Raw genomic sequence first — 18,513 nt, 5'->3', positions numbered from 1 at the left:
CATGTGGTTTCAGTTGACAACTTCCTTATTGTACCTGAATCCCAGAACGAAACCAGCGCTCAGAAAACAGCTTCATGACTGGCCTGCGCATGACACTGAAAGCAAAGGCTTTATTGGAAACGCTGAGGAGGAGGGCGCGGTACCTCCACACGCTCCCTCGGTCCTGTCTGAAGACCGCTGCAGTTGGAAGGAGCTAGAACAGGCCGTGGATGGGGTGTGTGCAGTGCAAGTCTGGGGACAAACTGACAGTGGACGCCGTGTGTCCAGACTCTTCTATGCAGAGTGGGGTCACCAAGGACTTTTCTTTTTGTTATTATTTTTCATATTCCTATTTGTTCTTTGACAATTTCATACATACATACAATGTATCTTGATCATATTTCTGCTCAAATCTCCCCAACTGTTCCCCTCCAGACCCCACCAACATGTGCCCCTCCCACTTTTTTCCTTAACCTGTTGAGTCCATCCAATTAACTGCTGACGTCATGTCCAAAGGCCAGCGCCATCCTAGAAAAGTGACTCCCTGCCCCACCAGCTATCAGTTAATTCCCAGCAGCCACCTTCTCAGTAGGACTTTCTGGGACTTTGTTTTTTTTGAGACAAAGGCCTGCCTGCCTGGCCCCTGTCATTTTATCCTGCCTGAAAACAAACAAACAAGAAACAAGCTCTGGGGGCTGGAGAGATGTCCCAGTGATTAAGAGCACTGGCTGCTCTTGCAGAGGACCTGGGTTCAGTTCCCAGCACCCATGTGGTGACTTAACAATCATCCAGCTGAAGAGGATCCACTGCCCTCTGCTAACACCAGGCATATATACACATATACATGTAAGCCCAGTACTTATACACAGAAATCCTTAAAAATGTGCTTTAAACACACATGGGCATACACACAGACACACAGACACACACACACACTTTGGCCAGATTTAATGGCACACTCCTTTAATTCCAATACTCTAAAGGCAGAGGCCATTAAAAAAAAAAAAAGGTATGGGCTGGAGAGATGGCTCAGAGGTTAAGAGCACTGTCTGTCCTTCCAGAGGCCCTGAGTTCAATTCCCAGCAACCACATGGTGGCTCACAACCATCTATAATGTGATCTGGTGCCTTCTTCTGGTGTACAGGCAGAATACTGTGTACTTAATAAATAAACAAATCTTTTTAAAAATTTTTTTAAAGTTACAATGATTAAGCTATCTGTCATGTGTATTTTATCACATTGAAAAGAAGCCAACAGGAATGGGCATGGTGGTGGTGGCGCACGCCTTTAATCCAGCACTCGGGAGGCAGAGGCAGGCGCATCTCTGTGAGTTCGAGGCCAGCCTGGTCTACAAAGCGAGTCTAGGACAGCCAAGGCTACACAGAGAAACCCTGTCTCGAAAAACCAAAAGAAGAAGGAGAAGAGGAGGAGGAGGAGGAGGAGGAGGAGGAGGAATGGGTAGCTGGGGGAGGGGAGCTCCTGAGCTGCAGGGCAGGGTGAGAAGAGCCAGGATGCCAGCACGGACTCTGCAGTGTGTAACAGGCTGTTGTGGTACTGTGGGAGCCAGGGGTCCAGCATGGGCTCTGGTATCTAACAGGAACTGCAGATAGCCATTTGTCGCTTCTGTCTGTGATAAGGGAGCGGCCCCTTCGGTAGAGGGAAAGTGGCTTCACAAGTTCTCAAGGAATGCTGACTTTTGTCCAACTGCCAGAATTTGGACCAGACAGGAAGTGGAGAGGGAAGGAGAAAGAAAGGGAGGAAAGTAACAGGGGGATGAGGGATGGAGGAAGCAAAGTACCCAGAACCCTCCTCTGCTCCCCAAATGGCTATAGCAGCTTAGGTAGTCTTGGCTGTTTCTAAGCTTGGTACCAAGTGGTTTCTCTTCACTTGGCTCTTCTCACTCGGTGAGAGCTGTGACCTCTCACTCTCAAGCCCATGACACCACTGTGGATGCAGAAGAGGACCAGCCCCAGTATTTACACAGCGCTGTCCGATGCGGATGCTTCTGGGAGCAGAAGCCACATCAACTCAGAAAACCAGGTGTTTTGGGTTTTGGTTTTTGGTTTTTGGAGACAGGGTTTCTCTGTGTAGCCTTGGCTGTCCTGGACTCTCTTTGTAGACCAGGCTGGCCTCAAACTCACAGAGATCCGCCTGCCTCTGCCTCCCGAGCGCTGGGATTAAAAGCATGGGCCACCACCACCAGGTGTTTTTCAGTGCTAATGCCAGCCATCAATGCTGTACCGCAGCAGGTCCACTCCTGGGTACCAGTGCCACCGGATGCGCCCAAGCAACACTCACAAGAATGTGTTATCAGCATAATGTATAATGGCCAACACCTCCAAATCTTAAATACCCAGTTAGGAAAATGACAGTATATTCACAAATAGAATTCTCCCCCGACCCTTGTGGGCATGCACCCTCTTGGTGGCATGGCTGTGTGACCCTGAGCATGGTACACCCAATAAACTTGGTCTTGAGTGAAACGGAAGAGTCCTGTTTCAGGAGCAGTGAGTGTTGAGGAACAAAGCTAAGAAAAAAAATTTCCCAAGTGACGCTGGGAGTGTGAGGCGCTGCTACCCATAAGTCTGTCCCCATCCTGACAATGGAATTTGCATACAGAAATAAGGCTAGGCCCCTCTGTAACCTCAGAGCAAAGGGCTAACTGGTGACACACCCTCCTATCCTTTCCCTAGACTCCTCAGATTCAAGGTCCAGCCCTCACCGGGTTCCCTAACTCAACCAGCAGCATCATCCAATGTCTCCCCATCTCCTCAGTGAGGGGGACCAAAGGACAGCGAGTCACCCCACACTTCTCCTGCCCAGAGGTTTCAGGGTGCTTCTTCCATAGTGAAGCACGCTGCCTCCAGCTCCCTGCCAGGCTCCCCTGCCTCAGGGCTGAGCCTTCTCCTCCCCGGCAGGGGCTTCCAGAACTCCCTTCCTTCAGCTGTTTGTGTCTGGGCTTGGCGTTGGCAAGCTGGCCAGAGCTGCACTACAACCCAACATTCACCTGCAGGGGACCCAGTGGTTCCAAAACCAAGAGGAATTTTCCAAATGTTCATGGTGTTGGTCAGGCCTATGCTTCAAGCCTTTCCACCTGTGACTGGTTTGTTGTAGGCTCAATTTTCTTTCTTTCTTTCTTTCTTTCTTTCTTTCTTTCTTTCTTTCTTCCCCGTCCCCCGCCCCCACAGGGTTTCTCTGTGTAGCCTTGGCTGTCCTGGATTCACTTTGTAGACCAGGCTGGCCTTGAACTCACAGCGATCCGCCTGCCTCAGCCTCCCGAGTGCTGGGATTAAAGGTGTGCACCACCATGGCCCGGCTCAATTTTCTTAACTTCTTCTTCTTCTTCTTCTTCTTCTTCTTATTATTATTATTATTATTATTATTATTATTATTATTTTGGTTTTTTGAGACAAGGTTTCTCTGTGTAGCCTTGGCTGTCCTGGACTCACTTTGTAGACCAGGCTGGCCTCGAACTCAGGTCACTCTGCCTGCCTCTGCCTCCCGAGTGCTGGGATTAAAGGCGTGTGCCACCACACCCGGCCCAATAATTATTTTTTATTATGAACTTATTAACTGACTTATAACCTCACTTATAACCTGACTAACCTAAACAAAAGGAAAAGGAGATTAAAGAACACAAGAATGAAACCTTCTGGGTGTCAGTTCTGAGGAACGATTCTCCTGGCGTAGTCAGCAGGATTTCTTCTGCTGGAAGCTGGAGCAACCGGAACCCAGAGCCTCAGCTAGAGCCCGGAGTCCTGAAGTCTTCCCTCGATCTCTTCTCTCTAGGAGCGTCTCGAAGTGAAGCGATGAACAGCCAAAACTATCCAAAGTCTCCAACGATGCCCGTCTCCTGTTTTGGCTCACATTTATACCTCCTCTCAGAATTTGTTCAAGGATGTTTTTCAACTGGTAACAACCAATCTCCCCCACACCGTGGCTCAACCTCTAAGGGGATAAACATCACCTGCTCTCTCACAAGTCTGTCATCCCACACTTGTGATCCAAACAAAAAACATGTTTATCTCTTCTTCATCTCCCCCTTTCTATTAAATAAAACAACTTATATATACAACAAAATAATTATAAGAATTATCTAGTAAGTCACATTTACAAGGGCCAGTCCATTTGTAGGTGACAATTTTTAAGAAATTATTCCACTATGTAGCCTATGCTACTGAGTCTTATCCTAATGTCCAAAGGTGTTTTTTTTTTTTTTTTTTTTTTGTTTCGTTTTATTTTTCGAGACAGGGTCTCCCTGTGTAGCCTTGACTGTCCTGGACTCGCTTTGTAGATCAGGCTGGCCTCAAACTCACAGAGATCCTTGCCTGTCTCTGCCTCCCAAGTGCTGGGGTTAAAGGCGTGCGCCACCACGGCCGGCCTGGTTTTTAATTTTTTAAAACTTTTTATTTAAAAAAAAATTTTTTTTTTTGAGCTGGGCATAGTAGCCCAGGTTGGCCTGGAACTCACTGTGCTGCTGCGGAGGACCTTGTGTCTCTGACCCTCCTGCCTCCACATCTGAGCGCTGGGATTAGAGGTGCGCATACCGTGCTAGCCTATGTGCTGCTGTTCATGGAACCCAGGACTCTAAGAAAGTTAAGTCCTCCACCGACTGAGCTGTAGCCTCCGGGGAACCCGCCCTGCCTCTCTCCAGCTTCCTTCCTAGGGCCCGGAGAGCCAAGGAGTTGCTTTTCCAAATGCTTTGCTGCTGGAGTTCCAGGTGTGACTTGGCGTCTGGCAGGAATGCTGGCCCCGTTTTCGAAGGAAGATAGGTATGAAATGGGGGCGTTTTCCTGCAGGGCGGGCACGGGTAAGGAAAAGCCCTCTGTTCTCAGCCGCGCACCAGGACACGCGTCCCAGCCGCCCTCCTCTGTCCGCAGCGCAGCTGTGATGGGTGAGCAGGGCTGCCTCATGCGGGAACCCCATCTGCGACCTTGCCATGGAATTCACCCCATGACTTTGTCAGCCCGTGGGATTAGCTGGAACCCTTTCCACTTCCAGCAACTGAAGCGGGTTGATTCCAGTCCACCAAGGTCACTTATGATAAGTGAAATCAAGTGACTTGGGAGAACAACACACTGCAGCTGTGACTCAGACTGTTAACGGGTTTCCCAATATTATTTTAACCAGCTGCCTCTTCTCTGGAGACCATTTACAAAGCACACAAAGTCTAAACCCGGTGTGCCAGGCTGGCCTTGCTGCTGTCTTACAGCGCAAAAGTAGGGCTGGCGGGGGTGGGGTGGGGGTAGGGGAGTGGGGTGAGGGTTTCCTGGCTAACTTGATGCTCATTCTTTCTTTCTTCCAAACAAAACAAAAGAAAACCAAGGTCTCTAATAGCCCAGGTTAGCCCCAACTCACAGATTAGCAGAGGATGACCCTGAACTTCTGTCTCAGGCTGTCCAACCATCCAGAAGAGACTTCATCTTGTCTCAGTTAAACCTGAGCTTCGAAGCAGCAATCCTTCTGCCTCACGCCAGGCAGAGGGCACCTCTCTCCTTCTGGGAACTGGGCCTGACAGGGAGACATGGCTTGGGAGGGAACTTGAAGGGCACCAGGCCGTCATGGCACTAAACACAGTGCCTACTCCTCAGAAAGCAGAGGCGCCCCTCTCCAAAGTGCGGGAGAGAAATCCCAACCCCAGCCAATTTCCGTAGGAAGAGCTGTCAGCTGGAATTGCAGGAAGTGCCCCGGGGGGGGGGGTTGATTTAAGGACTGGGAGAGACAGACCAGACCCCATGGCGTTGTACTCCAGCTCCCTATAGAGGGCAGAGGGCAGCCGCCATCACCTCCCCTTAGAACAGCCCCCTGGGGAGATGGCTCAATGCTTGAAGAGCTCTTGGTGCTCAGGGGAAATCTGAGGGGATCGGTTCATTGACGCACATCAAAACACTGCATTGGGCTAATTTATCACAGAGAAGCCTGGAAGGGCAGAGGCCCGGGATGGAGACAGTTGGGTGGGAAATTGAGAGATAAATTTCAGGCTGTAGCCCCAGATAGCTCTGTCCTGGGCCTGAGGGAAGAAGAAATCTGTATCTGAGCCCACAGATGGGCAGCCAGAAACCTCAGAGAAGCAGCGGGGATGTTTGCCTCTGAGTGCGTCGGTTAAACAGACTCCTAGTGTGCAGCTTGCTCACACCACCCATGGGAGCCCGAGGCAGCTGGAAAACCGAGACCCAGGGACACATAGGCAGCGCATGCTGAAAGACTAGGAAAGCAGAGAGCCCGTGGACAGCGGCATTGGCTGCTGTCAGAGTCTGTGTCCTCCGTGTGGGAAGATGCTGCCCACGCTGGACCCTGCATCCTCAACCTCCTTGTGTGGGTCACAGCAGGAAAGAGGTGGCTCTTTCATAGTAGGCCACTGAGAGACTCCACTAACACGTGAGTTTACAAGGAAGGGACTGTGGGTGCAGGGAAGTGGCCAGTGACAGCAGGAACTGTTGTCACCCCTAAACGGTCCAGGACAGGAGACATTTGAAAAGATTGTGTGGATGGGGCAGTGGGCAGGAGAAACTGAGTCTTTTTGCGGGGAGGGGTTGGCTGGGTTTCTCTGTGCAGCCCTGGCTGTCCTGGAACTCACTCTGTAGACCAGGCTGGCCTCGAACTCAAAGATCTGCCTGCCTCTGCCTCCCAAGGGCTAGGATTAAAGGTGTGCACTACTTCACATAGCAAGAAATGGAATCTTGGTTTTTTTTTAAAGATTTTATTTATTTTACATACCAGCACTCTGTCTGTATACATGCCTGCACAGCAGAAGAAGGCACCAGATCATGATAGATGGTTATGAGCCACCATGTGGTTGCTGGGAATCGAACTCAGGACCTGTAGGAAGAGCAAACAGTGCTCTTACCGTTGAGCCATCTCTCTAGCTCAAGACACTGAGCCTTCATGAAAGGAGTGTGGCCAACCCCTGGGAGCCATTGAGGAGAAGAAACTGAAAACAATAGACACTTTGGCTAGGGTGGTGCCTGTCGGAATCCACAGGGAGCCAGAGGCCGCTCACACCATCCACAGATGACCCCCAAGCTGGACGAGCGGCAGAGGCAGTGTCCATAGGTAGTAAGTCCATTCAGGAGAAAGGCGCTTGCTTGTTGGGCCACACACCGAATTCCAGTCACAAACAGAGACGATAAAGCCCTCTCAAGCTGCCCAGCCCTCAAACCCCCACCTGCTGGCAGCCCTGAACAAACTTCATGAGGCTGAAAAACAAGTATAGGCCTGCCTGAGACATCCTGGCTTGGCTTCATCTGACATGGCCCTCAGGTGACAGCGTGAAGGTGGGTTCTGGTGTGGGCATGTCTCCCTGTCTCCCTGTCTCCCTGTCTGACGAATGAACAAGTCAAGAGATACCTTCCTGCTCAAAATAAAAGCACAGTAGCCCAGGCTAGGCCAAGGATGACCTTTGAAGGAGAGATAAACATGTTTTTTTGTTTAGCTCACATGTGGGGGATGAGAAAAAGACTTGCAAGAGAGCGGGTGATGTTTATCACCTTAGAAGCTGAACCACCGTGTATGGGAGATTGGTTATTAACCAGCTGAAAAACATCCTTGAACAAATTCTGAGAGGAGGTATAAAATGTGAGCCAAAAACAGGAGGCGGGGCCTTTGGAGGCTTGGGGATAGTTTTGGCTGTCTGTCGCTCCACTTTGAGATGCTCCTAGAGAGAACCACTGGAGGGAAGGCTTCAGGGCTCCGGGCTCCGGCTGAGGTTCCGGGTTCTGATTGCTCCAGTTTCCAGCAGAAGAAATCCTGCTGACTACGCCAGGAGAATCATTCCTTGGAACTGACATCCTTACGGTTTCATTATTGTGTCCTTTAATCTTCTTTTCCTATTGTTTAGGTTAGTCAGGTCATAAGAGAGGTACTCTTGGTTAATAAGTAATAAAATAATATTTGCTAAGAAAATTGAGCCTACACACCTTGAACTTGTTTGTATTCCTTTTGCCCATACCTCTTGAGTGCTGGGGTGGCTGGTCCTTAAGTGCCAGATGAGAATTCTACCAACCGGGCCACATCCAGCCCTGTTTCTCTGTTTCCCTAGGGGCCGCCTGCCCTCGGCTCAGGTCACACCGGCTGTCAAAGTCCTTTCTCTTATTTTATGACTGATAAGGCTTGAGTCATTGAGTCATCCTCTGTCAAGAAAAATGTAACCTTTGCTGCAAATGACTTTCAAGCTCACAGACAGCTGGGTGGGCGTGGTCTCTTCTGAGGTTTTCAAGGGTCCTGGGTGTCCACAGGATGCTGGTCCACACTCTCAACTTCCCCTTATCTGGGGAGCCCCTGATGCTGGTGGGGGTTGATCAGCTAGCCGGGTGCCTCAGCGGCTTTGTGGTGATTCACAGGCCACGTGCCTACCACACCAATCCTCCACCCTGCCCCAGAGCTCTGACGGGCACCCCCATCCCAGCCCCAGACTGAGAACCTCAACCTCGCCTTACTGGAAAACAGCCTCTTGCTCAGAACTTCTGGGATTTCAAGGGTCACAACAGTAGCGGAGTGGGGGAAGGAGGAGGGGGGAAGGGGAGGGGAAGGGGGACTTTCCAGGTGCTCCATCTTCAGCTTTGTTTCCTTGATCAGAGCATCAATCAACTGTCGTTGTTTATTCATTTGTGCAGGAGACTGAAGGAGGCTCTGCTGAGTTACACACACCCAATCTGAGTTTGGGGAATTTTTTTGTTTTTGTTTTTTGAAACTGTCTCTGTATGTAGCCCAGGCTGGCATCAAATTTGCATTCTACGTGCCTCAGTCTCTCAAGCACTGTTTTTATAGGTCCAGGTCTGCAGGACTGTTTAAAACACTTTGTGATCTCGGCCAATAGAGCGAGCTTGTGACTTCCCATTGGGGAGGGAGGGAGGGAGGGAGGGAGGGAGGGGGGGGAGACAATGGCTATGAGGGTGGTCGTGTCCAGTGTGTCATGCCCCCCCCTTCTGACCACAGTGCATACTCTTGGTAGGACCAAGTTTGACTAGTTGCTATGGAAACAAACAATAGCATCTGTCACATGGAGGAGGACTGACACCACAGGCCACGTGGAAGGGGACAGGGGCTGTGTGCAGGAAGATCTGACGCTGGTGGAGACCTGTAGGCCACTATTTTCTTATAAATATATTCTATTATGAACTTATTAACCAAGCGTTCATCACTTATAACCTGGCCAACCTAAAAGATAGGGAAAGGAGATTAAAGAATACAATAACAAAACCGTAAGGATATCAGTTCTGAGGAACAATTCTCCTGGCGTTGCCAGCAGGATTTCTTCTGCTGGAACCTGGAGTAACCAGAACCCGGAACCTCAGCAGGAGCCTGGAGCCCCGAAGCCTTCCCTTGAATGGTTCTCTCTAGGAGCATCTCGAAGTGGAGCAATGAACAGCCAAAACTATCCCAAGTCTCCAATGAACCCCGCCTCCAGTTCTGGGCTCATTTATATATCTCCTCCCAGAGTCTGTTCATGGATCTTTTCAGCTGGCAACAATCAAGCTCCCGCATGAGGTGGTTTGTCTTCTAGTGGATTAACCTCACCTGTTCTCACACGAGACCGTTCTGATCCCGCACTTGGGATCATAGAGACCGTTCTGATCCCGCACTTGGGATCATATAAAAAACAGGTTTGCCGGGCGTGGTGGCGCACGCCTTTAGTCCCAGCACTCGGGAGGCAGAGGCAGGCGGATCGCTGTGAGTTCGAGGCCAGCCTGGTCTACAAAGCGAGTCCAGGACAGCCAAGGCTACACAGAGAAACCCTGTCTCAAAAAGACAAAAAAAAAAACAAAAAAAAAAAAAAAAAAAAACAGGTTTATCTCTCCTTCAGAGACCCACTCCTGCTTTCGCGGAGCCTCGTGCCTCTGGGGGACATGACACACATGGCTAGCTCTGACCCTTAGCCCATAGCATTTCCTTGGTTACTCATTCCTCCCTGGTCGCTTCTCTGGTCCTGCTTTCTCTTTCTTCCTGTTTCTCTTTGCCCCTGCTGTTTCGAGATAGGGACTCTGAATGTAGCACAGGCTGGCCCGAAACTTTTGGTCCTCTTGCCTCAGCCTCCTCGGTGCTGGGCTCACAGGTCTTATCTTGCCTCGCCCACTCTGTCCTCACTGTCTGGAACAGTACCTAGTATATAACAAGTGCACAAGACGTAATCGTTAAGCAAACAAACAGGTCGCTTCACTTGATGCTTCTTCTCTACAGCTTCATATGACCAGCAGAGCAGAGGAGACACTCACTTTACAGGGACCGGAAGGCAGGTGTCCCTGTAGCCACTAGGAGATGAGGGAAGACTCAGTCCCCCTGATGCCTGTACACAGGCGGCATCTCTCACCTCATCCACGGAGCTTCCCTTCGCTGAGATGTCTGTCCCTCCAGGGCCTGGAAGTCTTCCTAACCGAGCTTGCCTGCATTGAAGAGTTCAGCTCTGGACTGCAGGCTGCCATACCAACACAAAGGGGCTTTGCGCCCCCTGGTGGACATGACTTTAAACTGCAGGCCTCTCCTTGAAGAGCCAAGTGTCCCTCAATCCGATGTCCTGGCATCCTCCTGTCGCTGCATCCCCTGCCTTCATCCCTCTTTGGGAGTCCTGCGACACTCATAAAGGCCATGTTCCTCCTCTGGCATCTCCCAAGCAGAATTCCCAGCACTACCTGGACCCCTATTTGCTCCTGAAACCCTTATTGGGCCCAAGACAGCTGCTTTGTTTTTCCTACGTAAGCGAACAACACTGTCCAAGCCAGGGTGCAAGCTGAGTGTATGCTCACCATTATACCATACAACGTAAGAGCAATTAACTTGCAATCCCAGGGACTTTTCTTTTTTCTCAGAGAGAAAAAAAGAAAAACAAGGGGCTGGAAAGATGGCTCAGCAGTTTAAGAGTACTGCCTACTCTTTCAAAGGACCCAGGTTCAATTCCCAGCACCCACATGGCAGCTCATAACTGTCTGCAACTCCAAGATTGGACACCCTCACACAGACATACATGCAGGCAACACACCAATGCACATAAAATAAAATAAAATAAAATAAAATAAAAAGAGGGAGGAATGGGAGGATACAAAGGATGGGATAACAATTGAGATGTAATATGAATAAATTAATAAAATATATTTTTTTGAAAAGAGGAAGGAATGCGAGGATACAAGGGATGGGATAACAACTGAGATGTAATATGAATATATTAATAAAATATATTTCAAAAAGAAAGAAAAACAAAAAACCCCCAAACAAACAAAAATTGAGTCCAGGGCAGCTGAGCCTCCTACCCTCTGCAGCCGGTGAGAAGTGGAAATATATGGCTGCCTGTGCGCTGACATCAACAGTTGTTAAGGGGAAGCAAGGAAAACGTTCTCCACTCCTCAGAGAGGGTGTGCGTGCAGCTCAGTGCAGTGGGGGCCCTGGTTTGGTAAGGGGTGGCTAGGTGCAGGCCTGGAGTGGAATGTTCTGGTGCTCTCTCTGTTGCTGGCATGAAGACCACCAGCAAAAGTAATTTGGAGAGGAAAAGGTTTATTTGGCTTACATGTTCCTGGTCACCCTGTGAGGGAAGCCGAGGCAGGCACCCGGAGGCAGGAACCTGGAGGCAGGAACCTGGAGGCAGGAACCAGGAGGCAGGAGCTGAAGCTAAGACCAAGCTAAGACCACGAAATAGCCCTGCCTCCTGGTTTTCTCTCTTCATGCTTTGCTCAACCTGCTCTCTTATGCAACCCAGGACCATCTGCTCAGACGCAGTGCCACCCACAGGGGACCAGTCCTCTCACATCAATCACCAATAAAAAAAAAAAAAAAAGAAAGAAAGAAAGAAAAAAAGATACTCCCTGCCCCCACCCAGACATGCCTACAGGCTGATCTGATGGAAGCTTCTGGCTTCGTGACAAAAATCTAATCAGGTCGGGCAGTGGTGGTGCACGCCTTTAATCCCAGCACTTGGAAGGCAGAGGCTGGCAGATCGCTGTGAGTTCAAGGCCAGCCGGGTCTACAAAGTGAGTCTAGGTCAGCCAAGGCTACACAGAGAGACCCTGTCTCGAAAAACCCCAAAAAAAAAAAAATCTAATCAGGACTTGGAGGCATGTGGAGTGGGGGCGGGGTGGGGATGAAGACAGAGGTAAGGGCACAGTATGTGCAGATAAGGGTCTCGGGCTGCCAACTGCACTTTTATAAGAGTTGTAGCTGGGCGTGGTGGTGCACACCTTTAATCCCAGCACTCGGGACAGGCAGATCGCTGTGAGTTCAAGGCCAGCCTGGTCTACAAAGCGAGTCCAGGACAGCCAGGGCTACACAGAGAGACCCTGTCTCGAGAAAAAAAACCCAAACAAACAAAATAATAAAAATAAAAAAAGATGGGCTGGAGAGATGGCTCAGTGGTTAAAAGCACCGCCTGCTCTTCCAGTAGGTCCCGAGTTCAATTCCCAGCAACCACATGGTGGCTCAAAACCATCTATAATGTGATCTGATGCCCTCTTCTGCAGATAAAGCACTCATATACAATAAATAAATGTATCTTTAAAAAAAAAAAAGAAAAGAAAAATAAAAAAAGAGTGGTGTGCACGGCCCAAGTCAAGGGGAGTTCCTGGTTGCTAAGCTAGTCCCTACGCATGCTTTTACAGAAGCTCTGGGAAAACATTTGAATAAAAAGCCAGGACACTGTGGTGAGGAAATGGAGACCGAACCAAAGAAAAGCTTTGCTGTGGTTTGGAAGTTCTGGAACCTTTAAGGGGTGGGGCCTAGTTGGGGTCATGGGTCATGGGTCATAGGTCACTGGCCATTGGCAGTGCTCCTCACTGCAGACTGTGGTACTTCTTCCTCCTCCTTTGGCACACCCCAGTACCAGGGGACTGGTTTTAGTCCACGTGCATGTTATGATGTGCTGCCCACCACCAGAGGCCTGAAAGCGACATCTCTGCCCAGCCACAGACCTGAATGACAAAACAGTGAGCCGGGCTAAGCCCTTTTCCCCCTCCATTACCTCAGGCTACCCACGTGGTTGTGAAAACCAGCTGTCGCCTCTAGAATCCTCCTCGACACAGATGGGCCACCGACATCAGCATGGCCTCCTACAAGAAAAGCCCAAGACATGGCAGGGCAGGCAGGATGAAGGAAGTACTAGAGGAGCTGGAGAGAACGCTCATAGGCACGCCTTTAATCCCAGCACTCGGGAGGCAGAGGCAGGCGGATCTCTGTGAGTTCGAACCCAGCCTGGTCTACAAAAGTGAGTCCAGGCTAACATGGAGAAGCCCTGTCTTGAAAAACGAGAGAGTTGGGGGCGGGGGGAGTGAGAGGCCGAGCTGCCGAGCTGTATGATAAACAGGCTCTGGGGTCAGTGAGAGACTGCCTCAAAGGTTAAAGTGGAGAATGACACCCAGTACACATGAATGTGTACCTGCATGCACGGGACCCCTGCACATGTGCAAACACAGATACTGCGTGTGCACACGCACAGAGACACACACACATGCACACTTCACACATATACACACTTGCTGTGAGTTCAAGAAACCCTGTCTCAAAAAAACAAAAACAAACAAAACAAAAGAAAAAAAAAGATCTTTTAAAATAAATAAGGTTGGTGGTAGTTCTCTTGTGTTTTCTTTCTTTCTTTCTTTCTTTCTTTCTTTCTTTCTTTCTTTCTTTCTTTCTTTCTTTCTTTCTTTTTTCCGAGACGGGGGTTTCTCTGTGCAGCCTTGAATGTCTTGGACTCATTTTGTAGACCAGGCTAGCCTGAAACTCACAGTGATCTGCCTGCCTCTGCCTCCCGAGTGCTGGGATTAAAGGCTTGCGCCACCACACCCGGCTCACCGCCAGGCTGTTAAGGCACAGATTTTAGCACAGGTAGTTTGAAGCTCTTTCATGCGCATCTCCATATGTACACTTGTGGTGCCAACCCTGGGACCAAACTCTAGAAACTCTCAGAGCCCAGAAAGCTCTTGTGTCCTTTCCTGTGTCACACAACACACACAGAGACGCATAAACTAATAAATAAATAAATTAAATGTAAGAAAATATAAAACAAAAAAATTAAAGTTAAAACATGAATAGTACCACCTGGCGCAGAGGAACGTGCCTCTGGTCAGTGACATGAATTAATTACCTGTGTCTTGGTTGCCCATGATGACCAAGTGAGGCTGATGACAACAATCACAGATTGAGGTCACTCAGGGTTGTCACGAGCTTCGGTGACACCATCAAATTAAAGAGCAGTGTCCGGCATCAAGGTACTTTCCAAGATAAACAGACTAGACAATGCTTGTAAATGCCTGGCACGGGCCCAGGGCATCAGGGCATAGCCAGTGCAGGCCGGTGCTGTGGCAATCTCTCTGCTCCCCAGAACCTCCCACGGTCGGTTACAGCCGGAACCAAACGTGGGATCCCCTTACCCATAGTTAAAACTCCCCAGGGTTCATCGGACACCAGTCCAGAGACAGCTTTCTCTCTCTTAAAACCCTTTGTGTGTGTGTGTGTGTGGTTTTTGTTTTGTTTTGTTTTTTTGTTTTTTCGAGACAGGGTCTCTCTGTGTAGCCTTGGCTGTCCTGGACTAGCTTTGTAGACCAGGCTGGCCACAAACTCACAGTGCTGCCTGCCTCTGCTGAGTGCTGGGATTAAAGGTGTGCACCACCACCACCTGGCTTGTTTTTGTTTTTTGAGACAGGGTTTTTCTCTGTAACCTTGGCTGTCCTGGACTTACTCTGGAGATGAGGCTGGCCTGGAAGTCACAGCGATCCACCTGCCTCTGCCTCCCGAGTGCTGGGATTAAAGGTGTGTGCCACCACCACACCTGGCGCCTTTCCTAGTTTTAAAGATTGGTTTTTACCACTTTAATGTTATATGTGTGTGTGAGTGCACATCAGTATAGGCGCCTTTGGAGGCTGGAGGTGATGGGTGGCCCCAGCTGGAGTTATAGGAAGTCCACGTCGCGAGCCACCTGTGGCTCTTGGAGCTCGGCCCTCTGGAGTAGCTTCCACCATGGAGCCATTTCTCCAGCCCCCTTTCTTCTTTTTCTTTTTGAGACACCATCTCCTGTAGCCCAGGGCAGCCTTGAACTTGCTGCCAAGAACATATGTCTGAAACATAGATGAACAAACACCTCCGTGTCCTTCCGTGTCAGGATCTGTCGGATGACCTCAAAGCTACAAGGTTGGTCCCAAGGTGGCTGCTGCAGAGTGGAGGACATCCCTCAGAGATGGAAGCAGGAAGCTGACAGAGGGCTGGGGAGCTGTTGAGCAGTGAGGGCACTCGTGGCTCTTCCAGGGGACCTGAGTTCGGTTCCCAGCTCACAGTCACCTCTCACTCCAGCCCCAGGGGGTCCAAGACCCTCTTTTTTTTTTTTTTTTTTTTTTGGTTTTTCGAGACAGAGTTTCACTATGTATCCTAGGCTGTCCTGGACTCACTTTTGTAGACCAGGCTGTCCTCGAACTCACAGCAATCCGCCTGCCTCTGCCTCCCGAGTGCTGGGATTAAAGGCGTGCGCCACCACGCCCGGCCCAAGACCCTCTTCTAACCCTCACAAACACCAGACATGCATGGTACACGCTCCCACAGACACAAACACCGAAATATGTAAATCTTTGTGGTTTGTTTGTTTGTTTTTCGAGACAGGGTCTCTCTGTGTAGCCTTGGCTGTCCTGGATTAGCTTTGTAGACCAGGCTGGCCTCGAACTCACAGCGAGCCACCTGCCTCTGCCTCCTGAGTGCTGGGATTAAAGGTGTGTGCCACCACGCCCGGCAAAATAAGTAAATCTTAAGAGAACTAAACTAGAGGCTGGAGAGATGGCTCAGCAGTTAAGAGCACTGACTGAGTTCAATCCCAGCAACCACATGGTGGCTCACAACCATCTATAATGTGATCTAATGTGCACTGTATACATAATAAAGAAAGAAACCTTCTTTTTGTTTGTTTAAAGAAAAGAAAAGAAAATTAAGATAGCTGGGCTTGGTGGCGTATGACTTTAATCCCAGCACTCAGGAAGCAGAGGCAGGGGGATCTCTGTGAGTTTGAGGCTAGTCTGGTCTACAAAGAGAGTTCCAGGACAGCCAGGGCTATTACACAGAGAAACCCTGTATTGAAAAACAAAAACAAAGCCGGGCGTGGTGGCACACGCCTTTAATCCCAGCACTCGGGAGGCAGAGGCAGGCGGATCGCTGTGAGTTCAAGGCCAGCCTGGTCTACAAAGTGAGTCCAGGACAGTCAAGGCTTAACAGAGAAACCCTGTCTAGAAAAAAAAAAAGAAAGAAAAAAAAAAGAAAAGAAAAACAAAAACAAAAACAAAGAAAAAAAAGAAAACTAAGATAGCGCCGCCCACCCCCTAAAAAGGAGTGTTAGGGAGGGAGGAGGGTAAGAGAAGGGCACCCCAGGAAGGACTGGGCAGAGCAGTCACACAGGGGGAGGGGGGGAGGGGGGGAGGGGGGAGGGGGGGCAGGCTGAGGGGGTAGGGGCGCAACAGGTAAAAGGTGGCCACAGGGCCAGACCTGGTCAACAAGTGGGGCGCAAGCTCACTTAGCTCAGGCTGGGACACTGGGGAATTTTCTGCATCTTGGAGTCCCTTGACATACACCTTACGCGCTGGTATACGGTGTTAGCCGCCCTCCTCCGTGGGATTCGGGGACGGGGGCCGGAGCCTTACCATCTCTGATGTGACTGTGCACACTCAGATTCCTACAGTCCCAGTTTGCTTTGATAAATGTATTTCTATTTTTAGGATCAAGTTATCGGTCTGTTCCTCGTGGGTGCTGCAAGGCAGATGGTGTTGTTTACGTGTCTGTCGCCAAAGTGCAGCGTCACTCTGCCTCTGTGTTTACACTCCAAGAGGAGTCAAATGCTGCTTGTGAAATGGGGTCACCCAGGGCAAGGTAAAACCCTGAGGGTGATGCCTAGCCAAGAAGGATCACGAACTTCTTCCGCCCCGCCCCTGCCTCCCCGGGCTGCCCCGCCCCCTGCTTCCTCCGTCCCTCTTCCCTACTGACCCGCTCTCCACCCTCCCCCTCCCCCACCCCCGTGTCCATGCCTGCTTTATGTGGTGTTGAGAATCCGAGCCCAGGGCCTCACACGTGCTCCACAGGCCCCACCACCACCACCCGAGCTACGTCCCCGCCAGGCCCTCTCCCTTTTGCTGTTTTGTCTCATGATCCCCGCTGGCCTGCTGGCTGGGGTTTTCCAGCTGGCCGCCTTCCAGCTCCTGAAGATGTCTGGGCAGAGGCCCGAGCTAGTGAAACCAGGAGAACTGCTTGGCACAGCTCAGGGGGTGTCCCTAAGGAGTCCCCACTGCCTGGCACCCTGAGCAGGGCCGGATGAAGGGCTACCTCCCTCCTCTATGTCAACCTCCCCTGCTGCTCTGTCCTCTGCTCTGGTGAGCCTGGTTCATCAGTCACCACCGTCCTTTCTCATATGTCACTGCGATTTGAGACCCTTGTAGCTTGGTCCCTACAGACTTTGCTGACGGTCCTTTTTTGGTCACGTCATATTTAGTTCGTCCCCTGTGTGGGAAGTAGGGCGTTTGAGGTGCTTCTCCGGTGATGGTGCTCCAGGAAAAGAGGCTTGGGAGCACCCCCACCCCAAGTGCACATACTCCATAGCACACTAGCTATTATTTGTATTGCTCAGGCACATTAGCTTTCAATAACAAGACGGTGTCAAGCCTTTGTCAGTCTGAAGGGATGGACTTAACCCCGAGCTTCACTGTTATATTTCTGTTTCCAAGATGTCGAAGACAACATGGGAGTACAAGAATTCTCTTACGGGGCACTGGCGAGATGGCTTAAGAGCACGCGTTGCTCTTGGTTCCCAGCACCCATGCCGGGGCAGCTCTAACTGCAGCTCCAGGGATCGGATGCCGTCTTCTGGCTCCTGCTCGTACATGTACAAACCCACAAAAATGGGAGCCAGAGGGGCAGGAGGAGATAGGGTGGGCAAAGGGTGTAAAGGTCAGAAGTGTGGGGAGCTGATAGTTTTGGCCCCAGCCATCTACAAGAAGTCCGGCCTCTGTCTGGTGTCGGCCATTTGCTTATTTAGACTCTGTGCATGGGAAAGTCAGCCAGTCACCGTGACCTAGTTTCTAAAACAGTTACATGTTTACGAAGGGTCACAAACGTTTGTGGCCTGAATGTTCTCAGACATGTCAACAAACATGAGTCATGGAAGCCTAGGCCACAGGTTCAGTTTCCACTGGAGCCCCGCCCACAGGCCCCGCCCACAGGCCCCGCCCTGTCGTGGTCTTGCTTCTGGATCCTGAGGGCTCCAAAGAAAGCCCCGGCTGGCACTGGGAGGCTGTTTCAGCTGCAGTAGCTCCCCTCACCCAGGGCATGAGGTGACAAGGACACAGACACAGCCCTGCATGGTTGGCCTATGAGTGGACAGAGCCCCCAAGGAGCGTTGTCACCGCTCTAGAGGCAGTGGGAACTGGGAGAATGGAGCTGGCAGATGACATGGACTAAAAAGTCAGTCGCAAGGAAGAGCTAACTCTCTTCAGAGCCTCACACAGAGTTCTCGTGAGTTCAAGCTGTATACAATCACGGGGACAAGCCACACGTGGCCAAGCCCTGCCTTTCCACAGAGGCATAAAGCATAGTCCA

Source organism: Acomys minous (assembly GCF_964271855.1).
Source record: "Acomys minous genome assembly, chromosome: 13".
Taxonomy (NCBI): domain Eukaryota; kingdom Metazoa; phylum Chordata; class Mammalia; order Rodentia; family Muridae; genus Acomys; species Acomys minous.
This window is presented reverse-complemented; position numbering follows the sequence as displayed.